This window comes from Coregonus clupeaformis, chromosome 37 (assembly GCF_020615455.1).
Source record: "Coregonus clupeaformis isolate EN_2021a chromosome 37, ASM2061545v1, whole genome shotgun sequence".
Lineage (NCBI taxonomy): Eukaryota > Metazoa > Chordata > Actinopteri > Salmoniformes > Salmonidae > Coregonus > Coregonus clupeaformis.
Genome location: NC_059228.1, coordinates 1,747,657 through 1,764,841, shown reverse-complemented (window position 1 = coordinate 1,764,841; position 17,185 = coordinate 1,747,657). Strand labels below are relative to the sequence as shown.

General features: G+C 42.9%; 1 protein-coding gene across 1 annotated transcript in view; it reads left to right on the top strand.

Moving 5' to 3' along the window:
- Nucleotides 1–17,185, top strand: part of LOC121553231 (cadherin-23-like) — a 511,998-nt gene that overhangs the window by 239,460 nt on the left and 255,353 nt on the right. The window lies entirely within an intron of this gene.

Below are 17,185 nucleotides of genomic sequence, written 5' to 3'. Positions count from 1 at the left end.
TTATATACCCTTTGTTGGCAATGACACAGGTCAAACATTTTCTGTAAGTCTTCACAAGGTTTTCACACACTGTTGCTGGTATTTTGGCCCATTCCTCCATGCAGATCTCCTCTAGAGCAGTGATGTTTTGGGGCTGTCGCTGGGCAACACGGACTTTCAACTCCCTCCAAAGATTTTCTATGGGGGTTGAGATCTGAAGACTGGCTAGGCCACTCCAGGACCTTGAATGCTTCTTACGAAGCCACTCCTTTGTTGCCCGGGCGGTGTGTTTGGGATCATTGTCATGCTGAAAGACCCAGCCACGTTTCATCTTCAATGCCCTTGCTGATGGAAGGAGGTTTTCACTCAAAATGTCACAATACATGGCCCCATTCATTATTTCCTTTACACGGATCAGTCGTCCTGGTCCCTTTGCAGAAAAACAGCCCCAAAGCATGATGTGTCCACCCCCATGCTTCACAGTAGGTATGGTGTTCTTTGGATGCAACTCAGCATTCTTTATCCTCCAAACATGACGAGTTGAGTTTTTACAAAAAAGTTATATTTTGGTTTAATCTGACATTCTCCCAATCCTCTTCTGGATCATCCAAATGCACTCTAGCAAACTTCAGACGGGCCTGGACATGTACTGGCTTAAGCAGGGGGACACGTCTCGCACTGCAGGATTTGAGTCCCTGGCGGCGTAGTGTGTTACTGATGGTAGGCTTTGTTACTTTGGTCCCAGCTCTCTGCAGGTCATTCACTAGGTCCCCCCGTGTGGTTCTGGGATTTTTGCTCACCGTTCTTGTGATCATTTTGACCCCACGGGGTGAGATCTTGCGTGGAGCCCCAGATCAAGGGAGATTATCAGTGGTCTTGTATGTCTTCCATTTCCTAATAATTGTTCCCACAGTTGATTTCCTCAAACCAAGCTGCTTACCTATTACAGATGCAGTCTTCCCAGCCTGGTGCAGGTCTACAATTTTGTTTCTGGTATCCTTTGACAGCTCTTTGGTCTTGGCCATAGTGGAGTTTGGAGTGTGACTGTTTGAGGTTGTGGACAGGTGTCATTTATACTGATAAGTTCAAACAGGTGCCATTAAAACAGGTAACGAGTGGAGGACAGAGGAGCCTCTTAAAGAAGAAGTTACAGGTCTGTGAGAGCCAGAAATCTTGCTTATTTGTAGGTGACCAAATACTTATTTTCCACCATAATTTGCAAATAGATTCATTAAAAATCCTACAATGTGATTTTCTGGATTTTTTTTTCTCAATTTGTCTGTCATAGTTGACGTGTACCTATGATGAAAATTACAGGCCTCTCTCATCTTTTTAAGTGGGAGAACTTGCACAATTGGTGGCTGACTAAATATTTTTTTCCCCACTGTATCTCCACCCTAACAAATGGGAGTCGTTGTCCCAAAGGCGGAAAAGCAGGCGACAAGCTTATGTCCAAAATAAGCCCATAGAGTGAAACCTTTCGCTTTGCCTCTTCCTCTCTGCTGCGTTTCCCTGTCATTGCTCGCTTTGTGACTGACAGTCACCTATCCTATCAATAGAAGATGCATATCGTACATTCTAGCGGGAGAGGGCTCGACGGACTAGCAAATTGAAATGTTAAATGAAAAGCAGCCTAGTTAATATGAAGTGGAAAATGTTGCCCGCTGGAAATGAGTCTGTTACCGGCTGATTAGCCGACAGCTGCCACTAATGAAAAACACTGAACAGAATATATATATATATATATATATATATATATATACACTACCAGTCAAAACTTTGGACACTACTCATTCAAGGGTTTTTCTTTATTTTTACATTGTAGAATAATAGTGAAGACATCAAAACTATAAAATAACACATATGGAATCATGTAGTAACCAAATAAGTGTGAAACAAATCAAAGTATATTTTATATTTGAGAATCTTCAAATAGCCACCGCTTGCCTTGATGACAGCTTTGCACACTCTTGGCATTCTCTCAACCAACTTCACCTGGAATGCTTTTCCAACAGTCTTGAAGGAGTTCCCACATATGCTGAGCACTTGTTGGCTGCTTTCCTTCACTCTGCGGTCCGACTCATCCCAAACCATCTCAATTGGGTTGTGGTCCAGGGATTGTTGAGGCCAGATCATCTGATGCAGCACTCCATTACTCTCCTTCTTGGTAAAATAGTCCTTAAACAGCCTGGAGGTGTGGTGGGTCATTGTCCTGTTGAAAAACAAACGACAGTCCCACTAAGCCCAAACCAGATGGGATGGCGTATCGCTGCAGAATGCTGTGTTAGCCATGCTGGTTAAATGTGCCTTGAATTCTAAATAAATCACAGACAGTGTCACCAGCAAAGCACCCACAAACCATAACACCTCCTCCTCCATGCTTTACGGTGGGAAATACACATACAGAGATCATCTGTTCACCCACACCGCATCTCACAAAGACACGGCGGTTGGAGCCAAACATTTCATATTTCCACCGGTCTAATGTCAATCAATCAATCAATTTTATTTTATATAGCCCTTCTTACATCAGCTAATATCTCGAAGTGCTGTACAGAAACCCAGCCTAAAACCCCAAACAGCTAGTAATGCAGGTGTAGAAGCACGGTGGCTAGGAAAAACTCCCTAGAAAGGCGAAAACCTAGGAAGAAACCTAGAGAGGAACCAGGCTATGAGGGGTGGCCAGTCCTCTTCTGGCTGTGCCGGGTGGAGATTATAACAGAACCATGCCAAGATGTTCTAAAATGTTCTTAAGTGACAAGCATGGTCAAATAATAATCAGGAATAAATCTCAGTTGGCTTTTCATAGCCGATCATTAAGAGTTGAAAACAGCAGGTCTGGGACAGGTAGGGGTTCCATAACCGCAGGCAGAACAGTTGAAACTGGAATAGCAGCAAGGCCAGGCGGACTGGGGACAGCAAGGAGTCACCACGGCCGGTAGTCCCGACGTATGGTCCTAGGGCTCAGGTCTCTCAGTTGGCTTTTCATAGCCGATCATTAAGAGTTGAAAACAGCAGGTCTGGGACAGGTAGGGGTTTCGTAGCCGCAGGCAGAACAGTTGAAACTGGAATAGCAGCAAGGCCAGGCGGACTGGGGACAGCAAGGTGTCATCATGCCCGGTAGTCCTGACGTATGGTCCTAGGGCTCAGGTTCTCAGAGAGAAAGAGAGAACGAGAGAATTAGAGAGAGCATACTTAAATTCACACAGGACACTGGATAAGACAGGAGAAGTACTCCAGGTATAACCAACTAACCCCAGCCCCCGACACATAAACTACTGCAGCATAAATACTGGAGGCTGAGACAGGAGCGGTCCGGAGACACTGTGGCCCCATCCGAAGAAACCCCGGACAGGGCCAAACAGGAAGGATATAACCCCACCCACTCCGCCAAAGCACAGCCCCCGCACCACTAGAGGGATATCCCCAACCACCAACTTACAATCCTGAGACAAGGCCGAGTATAGCCCACAGAGGTCTCCACCACAGCACAAACCAAGGGGGGCGCCAACCCAGACAGGAAGATCACGTCAGTAACTCAACCCACTCAAGTGACGCACCCCTCCCAGGGACGGCATGAAAGAGCACCAGCAAGCCAGTGACTCAGCCCCTGCAACAGGGTTAGAGGCAGAGAACCCCAGTGGAGAGGGGAACGGCCTGGCAGAGACAGCAAGGGCTGTTCGTTGCTCCAGCCTTTCCGTTCACCTTCACACTCCTGGGCCAGACTACACTCAATCATATGACCTACTGAAGAGATAAGTCTTCAGTAAAGACTTAAAGGTTGAGACCGAGTGCGTCTCTCACATGGGTAGGCAGACTGTTCCATAAAAATGGAGATCTATAGGAGAAAGCCCTGCCTCCCGCTGTTTGCTTAGAAATTCTAGGGACAATTAGGAGGCCTGCGTCTTGTGACCGTAGCGTACGTATTGGTATGTACGGCAGGACCAACTCGGAAAGATAGGTAGGAGCAAGCCCATGTAACGCTTTATAGGTTAACAGTAAAACCTTGAAATCAGCCCTTGCCTTAACAGGAAGCCAGTGTAGGGAAGCTAGCACTGAGTAATATGATCAAATTTCTTGGTTCTAGTCAGGATTCTAGCAGCCGTATTTAGCACTAACTGAAGTTTATTTAGTGCTTTATCCGGGTAGCCGGAAAGTAGAGCATTGCAGTAGTCTAACCTAGAAGTAACAAATGCATGGATTAATATTTCTGCATCATTTTTGGACAGAAAATTTCTGATTTTTGCAATGTTACGTAGATGGAAAAAAGCTGTCCTTGAAACAGTCTTGATATGTTCGTCAAAAGAGAGATCAGGGTCAAGAGTAACGCCGAGGTCCTTCACAGTTTTATTTGAGACGACTTTACAACCATCAAGATGAATTGTCAGATTTAACAGAAGATCTCTTTGTTTCTTGGGACCTAGAACAAGCATCTCTGTTTTGTCTGAGTTTAAAAGTAGAACGTTTTCAGCCATCCACTTCCTTATGTCTGAAACACAGGCTTCTAGCGAGGGCAATTTTGGGGCTTCACCATGTTTCATTGAAATGTACAGCTGTGTGTCATCCGCATAGCAGTGAAAGTTAACATTATGTTTTCGAATAACATCCCCAAGAGGTAAAATATATAGTGAAAACAATAGTGGTCCTAAAACGGAACCTTGAGGAACACCCGAAATGTACAGTTGATTTGTCGGAGGACAGACCATTCACAGAGACAAACTGATATCTTTCCGACAGGTAAGATCTAAACCAGGCCAGAACTTGTCCGTGTAGACCAATTTGGGTTTCCAGTCTCTCCAAAAGAATGTGGTGATCGATGGTGTCAAAGGCAGCACTAAGGTCTAGTAGCACGAGGACAGATGCAGAGCCTCGGTCTGACGCCATTAAAAGGTCATTTACCACCTTCACAAGTGCAGTCTCAGTGCTATGATGGGGTCTAAAACCAGACTGAAGCATTTCGTATACATTGTTTGTCTTCAGAAAGGCAGTGAGTTGCTGCGCAACAGCTTTTTCTAAAATTTTTGAGAGGAATGGAAGATTCGATATAGGCCGATAGTTTTTATATTTTCCGGGTCAAGGTTTGGCTTTTTCAAGAGAGGCTTTATCACTGCCACTTTTAGTGAGTTTGGTACACATCCGGTGGATAGAGAGCTGTTTATTATGTTCAACATAGGAGGGCCAAGCACAGGAAGCAGCTCCTTCAGCAGTTTAGTAGGAATAGGATCCAGTATGCAGCTTGAAGGTTTAGAGGCCATGATTATTTTCATCATTGTGTCAAGAGATATAGTACTAAAACACTTAAGTGTCTCTCCCGATCCCAGGCCCTCGCAGAGCTGTGCAGATCCATGACAGCTAAGCCCTGGAGGAATACGCAGATTCAAAGAGGAGTCCGTAATTTGCTTTCTAATGGTCATGATCTTTTCCTCAAAGAAGTTCATGAATTTATCACTGCTGAAGTGAAAGCCATCCTCTCTTGGGGAATGCTGCTTTTTAGTTAGCTTTGCAACAGTATCAAAAAGAAATTTTGGATTGTTCTTATTTTCCTCGATTAAGTTGGAAAAGTAGGATGATCGAGCAGCAGTGAGGGCTCTTCGGTACTGCACGGTACTGTCTTTCCAAGCTAGTCGGAAGACTTCCAGTTTGGTGTGGCGTCCATTGCATTTATTTCTTGGCCTATGCAAATCTCTTCTTCTTATTGGTGTCCTTTAGTAGTGGTTTCTTTGCAGCAATTTGACCCTGAAGGCCTGATTCACACAGTCTCCTCTGAACAGTTGATGTTGAGATGTGTCTGTTACTAGAACTCTGTGAAGCATTTATTTGGGCTGCAATTTATGAGGCTGGTAACTCTAATGAACTTATCCTCTGCAGCAGAGGTAACACTGGGTCTTCCATTCCTGTGGCGGTCCTCATGAGAGGCAGTTTCCTCATAACACTTGATGGTTTTTGCGACTGTTCTTGAAATGTTCCGCATTGACTGACCTTCATGTCTTAAAGTAATGAGGGACTGTCGTTTCTCTTTGCTTATTTTAGCTGTTCTTGCCATAATATGGATTTGGTCTTTTACCAAATAGGGCTATCTTCTGTATACCCCCCTCTACCTTGTCACAACACAACTGATTGGCTCAAATGCATTAAGAAGGAAAGCTATTCCACAAATTAACTTTTAAGAAGGCACACTTGTTAATTTAAATGCATTCCAGGTGACTACCTCAGGAAGCTAGTTGAGAGAATGCCAAGAGTGTGCAAAGCTGTCATCAAGGCAAGCATCGCAATATGAAGAATCTCAAATATAAAATATATTTTGATTTGTTTGGTTACTACATGATTCCATATGTGTTATTTCATATTTTTGATGTCTTCACTATTATTCTACAATGTAGAAAATAGTAAAAATAAAGAAAAACCCTTGAATGAGTAGGTGTTCTAAAACTTTTGACCGGTAGTGTAGAACCAGCCTTTGTTATAGTAGGCCTAAGGGAGGGCTTGGGTTTTGAACATATGCAAAAACATATCCAAAACGGGACCTGCATGGCTAAAATAATGTGGGCCTGCCTACAATGCATAGATAAAAAGGTAATGTCAGCTCACTGTTTTACTCCTCTCAAACTTTATATTATAATAAAGCTTTGGTGATTAAGATCTATTTCCAAGCGGTCTCAGGAGCCAAACACTTTATCGTCAGTCTTTTTTACTTCGCGATTGCATTGGGCAGACAAAAAAAAAAGCCTTCATTGAGAGGAGGGAGGCAATGCTTAGTTTTTAATCAAATAAAACAAAATGGGAAAAATACATTAGTTTTTTTTATGTTTCTAAATACGAAGTATACAGGCACCAAAGCACATTAGGCTACTCTTGATCCATGCACATATGGGCAGTGTGTATCACAGCTGGTTAGGCTGCATTTCCGCTGTCAAAATGTAATGCTTTTGTCTGGTCTTAAATATCCCTATCAGCACTGCCTGAAATTAGCACTTTGGATCATGCTTTTAAGCACACACCTCTAATATTTCCACTCCCCTATCTGAGCGCAAGCGAGCTGATACAAGACAGGCGCCAGTTTTTACATTACAAAATTCCAAACTAATGTGCGTTTGACACCAGCTGAAAATAGAGCCCTGAGTCGTGCTCTCAGCCTCCCAAATCCAATAAAATGTTATTTGTCACATGAGTCGTAAACAACAGGTGTAGACTAACAGTGAAATGTTTACTTCCGGGTCCTTTTGCAACAATGCAGAGTTAAAGATAAAGATTTTAAAAAGATTTAAAAGAAATAGTGACACGGGGAATAAATAAAGTGAAAAACGAATAACAATAATGAGTAAAAATAGCATGGCTATATAAAGGGAGTACCAGTACCGAGTCGATGTGCAGGGGTACGAGGTAATTGAGGTAGCTACAGTATGTACATATAGGTACAGGTAAAGTGACTAGGCAACAGGATAGATAATAGACTGAGCTGTAGCAGCATATCTGGAGCAGTAGCAGGAGTGTGTGTGTGTGTGGCGTCAGGATGCATATGTGTGGTGGGGTGTCAGTGTAAGTATGTTTGAGTGTGTGGGTAGAGTCCAGTGTGTGTGTAGAGTCAGTGCAAGACAGTTCATTCAAAAAAAGGGTCAATGCAGGTAGTAGCTATTTGATTAGCAGCCATGTTTAGCAGTCTTATGGCTTGGGGGTAGAAGCTTTTCAGGGGACTGTTCGTTCCAGACTTGGTGCAACGGTATCACGTAGCGTATGGGAGCAGAGACAACCGCCTGGTATAGAGGTCCTGGATGGCAGGGAGCTCGGCCACAGTGATGTACTGGGCCGTACTCACCACCCTCTGTAGAGCCTGGTGTCGGGTGCCTTGATGTTGCCGTACCAAGTGGTGATGCAGCCGGTCAAGATGGTCTCAATGGTACAGCTGTAGAACTTTTTGAGGATCTGAGGGCCCATGCCAAACCTTTTCAGCCTCCTGAGGAGGAAGAGGCACTGTCGTGCCCTCTTCACAACTGTGTGGGGGTGTGTGGACTATGTTAATTCCTTAGTGATGTGGACACCGAGGAACTTGAAGCTCTCGACCCACTCCACTACAGCCCCATCGATGTGGATGGGAGCGTGCTCACCCCTCTGTTTTCTCTACTCCACGATCAGCTCCTTTGTCTTGCTGACATTGAGGGAGAGGTTGTTGACCTGGCACCACTCTGACCAGCCTTTCAAAGCATTTCATGGATATGTATGTGAGTGCTACAGAGCGATAGTAATTTAGGCAGGTTACCTTGGTGTTCTTGGGCACAAAGACTATGGTAGTCTGCTTGAAACAAGTTGGTATTACAGACCGGGTCAGGGAAAGGCTGAAAATGTCAGTGAAGACACTTGCCAGCTGGTCAGCGCATGCTCTGAGTACGAGCCTTTGTATTCCTTCTGGCCCTGTGGCCTTGCGAATGTTAACCTGTTTAAAGGTCTTACTCACATCGACTACGGAGAGCGAGATCACACAGTAGTCCGGAACAGCTGGTGCACTCATGCATGGTTCAGTGTTGCTTGCCTCAAAGCGAGCATAGAAGACACTTACCTCATCTGGTAGGCTCGTGTCTCTGGGCATCTCGCGGCAGGGTTTCTCTTTGTAATCCGTGATAGTTTGCAAGCCCTGCCACATCTGTTGAGTGTCAAAGCCGGCGTGTTAGGATACTGACACTCTTCCTGTTTGATGGCTCGTCGTAGGTCGTAGCGTGATGTTGTCAGTAATCCATGGCTTCTGGTTGGTGTACAGTGAGGGAAAAAATATTTGATCCCCTGCTGATTCTGTACGTTTGACCACTGACAAAGACATGATTAGTCTATAATTTTAATGGTAGGTTTATTTCAACAGTGAGAGACAGAATAACAACAACAAAATCCAGAAAAACATATGTCAAAAATGTTATAAATTGATTTGCATTTTAATGAGATAAATAAGTATTTGACCCGTCTGCAAAACATTACTTAGTACTTGGTGGCAAAACCCTTGTTGGCAATCACAGAGGTCAGACGTTTCTTGTAGTTGGCCACCAGGTTTGCACACATCTCAGGAGGGATTTTGTCCCACTCCTCTTTGCAGATCTTCTCCAAGCCATTAAGGTTTGGAGGCTGACGTTTGGCAACTCGAACCTTCAGCTCCCTCCCCAGATTTTCTATGGGATTAAGGTCTGGAGACTGGCTAGGCCACTCCCTTTAAGAGTTTGCTCCTAATCTCAGCTCGTTACCTGAATAAAAGACACATGGGAGCCAGAAATCTTTCTGATTGAGAGGGGGTAAAATACTTATTTCCCTCATTAGAATGCAAATCAATTGATAACATTTTTGATATGCGTTTTTCTGGATTTTTGCTGTTGTTATTCTGTCTCTCACTGTTCAAATAAACCTACCAGTAAAGTTATAGACTGATAATTTATTTGTCAGTGGGCAAACGTACAAAATCAGCAGGGGATCCAATACTTTTTTCCCTCACTGTATGTACGTACTGTCACTGAGGGGACGATGTTGTCGATGCACTTATTAATGAAGCCAGTGACTGATGTGGTAAATTTCTCAAATTTATCGGATGAATCCTGGAACATATTTCAATCTGTATTAACGAAACAGTCTTGTAGTTTAGTATCCACTTCATCAGACCACTTCCGTATTGAGCGCATCTATGATACTTCCAGTTAGAGGTTTTGCTTGTAAGCAGGAGGATAGAGTTATGGTCTGATTTGTCAAAGGGAGGGCGAGGGATCGCCTCTAGTTACACAGGTGAAATGCTTCTTAAAAATTAGGCAAAACGGATTTCAGTTTCCCAGAATTAAAATCACCGGCCACGAGAAACACCGCCTCTGAATGTGCATTTTCTTGTTTGCCTATGGCCCTATACGGCTTGTTAAGTGTGGTCTTAGTGCCAGCATCGATTTGTGGTGGTAAATAGACAGCTACGAAAAATATAGATGAAAACTCTCTTGGTAAATAGTATGGTCTGCAGCTTATCATGAGGTATTCTAACTCAGGCGAGGAAAAACTTGAGACTTTCTTAACATTAAAGATTGCGCTCCAGCTTGTGTTAACAAAGAGAGACACACCCCTCCTCCCTTCATCTTACCCGAGTCTGCCGTCCGGTCTTGATGATGCATAGAAAAACCAGCGAGATGTATATCCATGTCCTGGTTCTCACGACTGTGTGAAACATATGAAATTACAGTTTCTGGTCTCGTTAATAAGATAGACTTGAACTGAGCTCATCCAGTTTGTTCTTTAGTGATTGCACGTTCGACAATAGAACAAAGGACAGTGGCGGTCTAGATGCTCGCCGACGTAGACTCATCAGGGTGCCAGCTCGCCTGCCTCTCTTTCACCACCACTTCCTATTTAGAGTGCTGGGGATTAGGGCCTTGTCACGTTCGTTGACGGGCGGGTTAGACCAAGGCGCAGCGTGATATGCATACATGTTTATTAAATATTAAACACAATGACAAAACAACAAACGAAACGTGAAGTCCAAGGCATGGCAACACAACATACCTTAACTGGAACAAGATCCCACAACCCACTAGTGCCAATAGGCTGCCTAAGTATGGTCCCCAATCAGAGACAACGAGCGACAGCTGCCTCTGATTGGGAACCACACCGGCCAACATAGATCTAGACATACTAGAACTACAACATAGAAATACCCAACATAGAACATACACACCCTGACTCAACATTTAAGCGTCCCCTGAGTCAGGGCGTGACAGGTCTGGTCCGGAGTAAGCAGACCGTCCAGAGCTGCCGACTCGTTGAAGTAGAAAAAAACTCTAAATCAAGGTTAGTGATTGCTGTTCTGTCCAGAAGGTGTTTTCAGTAATAGGAAATGATGGCTGAGACATTATGTACAAAAAAAAGTTCTGATCAGCGTAATTGGTCAGGATTCCGTAAGACGGCTGCAATCAACTGCAGCGCCACCACCCCTCTCCCCTTTCCCTTGCTCGCCTCTTTTCTCCCCAGGAGTCAGCTCGGAGAAAAGGTGGGTTAAAGGAGAGTGGGAGAAGAGTGGAGAAATAGAAAACATCAGAGAGACGGAGTGAAACAGAGACATTGTCAGAGGTGGAGGGGTTTCAAACCATATGTTTGAGACAGGATTGGAGGTATATTTTGGGCATTTACAATATGTGATAAGTCACTCTGACGTCAGTAAACAGTTGTTTTAGTAACTGTCTTTGTCAGTAGAGTCCACCTATTGTATACTTTAATGGATATTCGTGGCAATGTTAGTGATGACCTCACACATATTCCTGAGATCTGACTTTTCACTCAAGTCTCGCATTGACATACATCATTTATGCAAAAAGTGCTTATCTCAACTCTGAATCAACCCAAGGTGTTTTTGAATGTTCTCAATTCTAATGCATGTACCAGTCAGGCAACCCTAAAATATCCTGTAGGAATTTGCCTGTTTGTTTCCCCTCTTTTCCTCAAGTGGCACAAAAACCAGTCGTTTATCCTTGTTTGTGGGCAAACCACCTCTGTGATTTAATTTAGATCTATTCTAAACTTTCCACGATAGAAAGAGAGAGAGAGCGAAAGAGTGAGATAGAGTGAACAACAGAGAGAGAGAGAGAGAGAGAGAGAGAGAGAGAGAGAGAGAGAGAGAGAGAGAGAGAGAGAGAGAGAGAGAGAGAGAGAGAGAGAGAGAGAGAGAGAGAGAGAGAGAGAGAGAGAGAGAATTAGTAGTACATAGAGGGATAGAGAGACCAGAGCCGGCCAACCAGCAAAGTGCCACAAAGGACAACTTTTCTTCTCAGTCCGGCCCTCAACATTTACTGTTGAGAGTTTGAACAGTAGAATACACAAGGTACAATTTTTCAATTTGGTTGTGCATCAGCAGGTTTCCTCTTAGCTCAATTAGCCCATGTCAGCTAACATTCTTTAGCCAGCTAGCTGGGTAAATTAGGCTAACCAGCTATCTAAAGCTTGTAGTAATAATGTCTGGATTACAAACCTCCAAGGCTCCCTCATCGATTTTGCTATAATGTTCGAGTCACTCATATAGCATATGAACACAGCATAAGCCATGTAAAAACACAGTGAACCACATCAAAGCTCGTCTGCTCAGAGGAAAGGTTCAGGTGGCTTATTAGGCCTATACATCCAGTGGTGAATCCAATACAAAATGTTAGAGGCTACACTCTCACTTAAAGACTGCATTTGAATGGCTTGTTTTGAGGAGATAATTGTTAGGACACACCTTTTCAAATGACCGTAATAAAACCTCCACAAATAGACCTTAGGGCAATTAAACCAGTGGAGTAAGGACAATTGCTTGATTGGAAGCAAACGGAGGTCAGCGCTATGGTGAATAATAGGCTACCACAGTATGAGTCATAATACCGATAAAACCTAGCTGCCAAACACGGAAATGGTTCCAATCGTTTTTCCACCATTCATTTTTTTCATAGGGGATTTTAGAATGACTTCATATAAGGGCTGTGTTCCGTGTAGGCTTACCCTGTCATGACGTTTTGATAACCGTGTAAATCTCTGTGGGAGAAGGTGACTTTTATCAAACTATTTGCCTGTATTTACCTTTCCCCCAAAATGGAATGCTAATTAGCTGCTAATGTATTTGTATATATTATAGATCCCAATTAACTCTTCCTGGGGTCCAGCAAAGATTAAGGCAGTAATATACATAATACCAAAATAAAAATATCATTAAAATACATTTTACAACAGATTTCACAATACATTAAGTGTGTTCCCTCCAGCCACTACTCTACTACAACACACAATCCAGGTGTACGTGTGTTTATAGTGTGTATGTTATCTGTTATTTGTACATGTGTGTGTGACTCTTCACAGTCCTCGCTGTTCCATAAGGTGTATTTTTATCTGTTTTATAAATCTGATTTTACTGCTTGCGTGAGTTACTTGATATGGAATAGAGCTCCATGTAGACATGGCTTTATGTAGTACTGTGCACCTCCCATAGACTGTTCTGGACGTGGGGACTGTGAAGAGACCTCTGGTGGCAGGGTGTCCGAGCTGTGTGCTAGAAGTTTAAACAGACAGCTCGGTGCATTCAACATGCCAATGCTTCTTACAAAAACAAGTAGTGTTGAAGTCAATATCTCCTCTACTTTGAGCCAAGAGAGCTTGACATGCATATTATTAATGTTAGATCTATGTGTACATTTAAGGGTCAGCCGTGCTGACCTGTTCTGGGCCAGTTGTAATTTTCCCAAGTCCCTCTTTGTGGCACCTGACCACATCACTAGGCAGAACAGGGGCCTGTAGGACCTGCCTTGTTGATATTGTTGTTAAGAAGGCAGAGGAGTGCTATATTATGGACAGACCTCTCCCCATCTTAGCTACTGTTGAATCAATATGTTTTGACCATAACAGTTTACATTCCAGGGTTACTACAATAAATGTTGTTTCCTCAACTTACTCAATTTTCACATTATTCATTACAAGATTTAGTTGAGGATTAGGGTTTAGTGAATGATTTGTCCCAAATACAATGCTTTTAGTTTTTGAAATATTTAGGACTAACTTATTTCTTGCCACCCATTCTGAAACTGACTGGAGCTCTTTGTTAAGTGTTACATTGATTTCACTCACTATAGTAGCTGACATGTATAGTGTTGAGTCATCCACATACAAAGACAGACAGGCTTTACCCAGAGCCAGTGGCAGGTCATTAGTAAATATAGAAAAATGTATGGGGCCTAGACAGCTGCCCTGGGGAATGCCTGATTCTACCTCGATTATGTTGGAGAGGCTACCATTAAAGAACACCCTCTGTGTTCTGTTAGATGGGTAACTCTCAATGCACAATATAGCAGGGGGTGTAAAGCCATAACATATATGTTTTCCAGCAGCATACTATGATCGATAATGTCAAAGGTTGCACTGATGTCTACCAAAACAGCTCCCACAATCTTTTGACTATCAATTTCTCTCAGCCACTCATCACTCATTTGTGTAAGTGCCGTGCATGTTGAATGCCCTTCCCTATAAGCGTGCTAAAAGTTGGTTGTTCATTTATTTACTGTACAATTGCATTACATCTGGTCAAACACAATTTTTCCCAAAAGTTTACTAAGGGTTGATAACAGGCTGATTGGTCGGCTGTTTGAGCCAGTAAAGGCTGCTTTACTATTCTTGGGTAGCGGAATTACTTTTGCTCCACTCCAGGCCTGAGAGCACACACTTTTTTGTAAGATTAGATTGAAGAGATGGCAAATAGGAGTGGCAATATCGTCCGCTATCATCCTCAGTAATTTTCCATCGAAGTTGTCAAACTCAGGTGGCTTGTCATTGTTGATAGACAACAATACTTTTTTCACCTCTTCCACACTCACTTTACGGAATTCAAAATGTCAATGCTTCTCTTTCATAATTTGGTCAGTTATACTTGGCTATGTAGGTTCACTGTTTTTTGCTGGCATGTCATGCCTAAATTTGCTAATCTTGCCCAGGAAAAAAAGCATTAAAGTAGTTGGCAATATCAGTGGGTTTTGTGATGAATGAGCAATCTGATTCAATAAATGATGGAGCTGAGTTTGCCTTTTTGCCCAACATTTCATCGAAGGTGATCCAAAGTTTTTTACAATCATTCTTTATATGATTTATCTTTGTTTCATAGTATTGTTTATTATTCTTTTTGATCTGTTTAGTCACATGATTTCTCAGTTTGCAGTAGGTTTGCCAATCGGTTTTGCAGCCAGACTTATTTGCCATTCCTTTTGCCTCATCCCTCTCAACCATACATTTTTTAAATTCCTCATAAATCCACGGGGATTGAACAGTTTTAAAAGTCAGTTTCTTAATGATTTCATTCCTGTGCTGTTTGTAAATACCCTGGTAGGTTTACTGATAACCTGAACCAGGTTGCAGGCACTTGTTACAGTTTGAAGCTTTTTCTTGAGTGGCAGCTTGATGAAAGCCATTCAATATTTAGGTCACCCAGAAAATATACCTCTCTGTTTATATCACATACATTATCAAGCATTTCACACATATTATCCAGATACTGAATGTTAGAACTTGGTGGTCTATAGCAGCTTCCTACAAGAATGGGCTTTAGGTGAGGCAGATGAACCGGTAGCCATATTACTTCAACAGTATTTGACATGAGATCCTCTCTAAGCTTTACTGGAATGTGGCTCTGAATATAGATCGCAACACCTCCCCCGTTGGCATTTCTGTAATTTCTGTAGATGTTATAACGATGTATTGCTACCACTATATCATCAAATGTAATATCTAAGAGAGTTTCAGAGATAGTCAGCATATGAATGTCATCTGTTACTAGCAAGTTATCGATTTCATGAACCTTGTTTCTTAGGCTACATATGTTAATGTGGGCTATTTTTAGCACCTTTCTGGGATGGTTGATTGTTTTGATTGTTTTACTGAGCGGCTTATCAGACGTACACATGACAGTGATATTTATGTTTGAGCTGATAGTGCAGGGTGAGCTGCACACAGCAAACGTCCTACTAGGGCACACCACCTCAGTGTAACAGTATAACAGTTCATAGACACATGGTTACTGCATACAATAGCTATGGGATAGACAGAGGCATTCAGGGGATTTAGAGGGACATACATTAGGTTACTTACATTATGAATTCAAACGCTCCTGGGACTTATGTACATTTGCTGCATCACTACAACAACTCAGCGACACAATGGTAGGGATTATCTGAGCAGGGCTTGGGTCATTGATAAGTCATTGTCTCAACGCAGCCTTGAAATGTGTGGACAGAGTCCAGGAGCCAAGATGATTTGGATGGACTCTGTCATTCCTGTAGAGTATCTAATGTGGCTATCATACAGAACTACAAATGCCTGTGTCAAGCTTCCCGTCACTCACCAGGGCCATGATGATCTGGACAAGACTGCCAAATCTAGGCAAAGGTAAGAATCTCTGGATGAACTAGCTAGCTCATGGTTAGCTAGTTAGCAACATTAGCCTTGCTAGATGGCTACATTAGCTGTCTGTTTCTCTAGCCATTTAAATGCATGAGACATTGTAGCTTTCTTTGGCTTTCATAAATCAACAGTCTAGCTTGCTAATCTAGCTACCAAATTTAGATGGTGAAGCTAGAGCTCGCCGTTCTTGATAATGTTTATTTGTGTCTGTGGGTGAGGGGTGGGTAGCCCACTTCAAGTACTACTTGACTCGTAGCTACCCTAACTAGCTGCATCATTTTGGTCTGGCTTTTTGAGAGGTTTCAGAGATTAGCATCCCCTCAAGTCAACAGTGTGCTTACTTTACTGCGGAAGACATTGATAGACATTTGCTGTTACCCTCTGGACAGTAGATCATCAGTATAGTTAGTAGGCAAGGCTATGTAACCTTAATTAGTCCTACCTGCTATGGTGGGTTTTAAATTCATTCGTTTTTGAGGTAGCATTACTGTCATGTTATTGATGCCAAATTACAAACCTTATTTGCACCTTCTCTATTCCAGAACCAATGGGTGGGTGTGCCTGAGTCTTATCAACTCTCAACTAGGTAAGTTGTTTCAACCTGGAACATGATTCTCCTGCTTTGGTCTGTTTCAGTCATTGCAGGAAGTCCTGAAGAGCAGCAGTGTGTGAATGATTTTGTGCCTGTCCAGCTTTAACACCTGACTCAAATAATCAATATGACAAATCACACCGATAGGCTATGTAATTCGGTATGAGCTGGGCTGGAACAAAAGCTTATACACACTCCTGCCATTCAGATCTGGAGCTGTCCACCCTTTTAACTCATTATTCTGTACTATGGGTACAATTGGGGGGGGGGGGGCAACTCTCAAGTTGAAGTTGAACTTGTTGTCTGATGCCATGGCTGCAGCTGCTAAGAAGGGAGCAGCTGCGGACCAGAACACTTCAACCAAAGCAGCACTGCCTGCCTTGTCTGTTGGGTGAGTAGTATTGGTTGGTACTGTATGTGCCTTTAGGCTATTGTACTGGCCTGTGTGGTACAGTCTTTCATATGTGTAGTAGTTTGTTGCATCGTATTGCTTAGTTTATCATTTTTTGTCAACTTTGAATTCAAACTAAGCCACAGATTAACTTCTTCCATTTGTACTCATTGTCTTTAATGTTGTGATTCACAGACACACGATGACCATGATTTGAATGCTGCAACTGAGACGGAATGATGTCGAGGGACACACACTGAGACCCCAAGTATGACTGGATTTGGGCCGGATATTTGTGACAACGACCTTAAAGG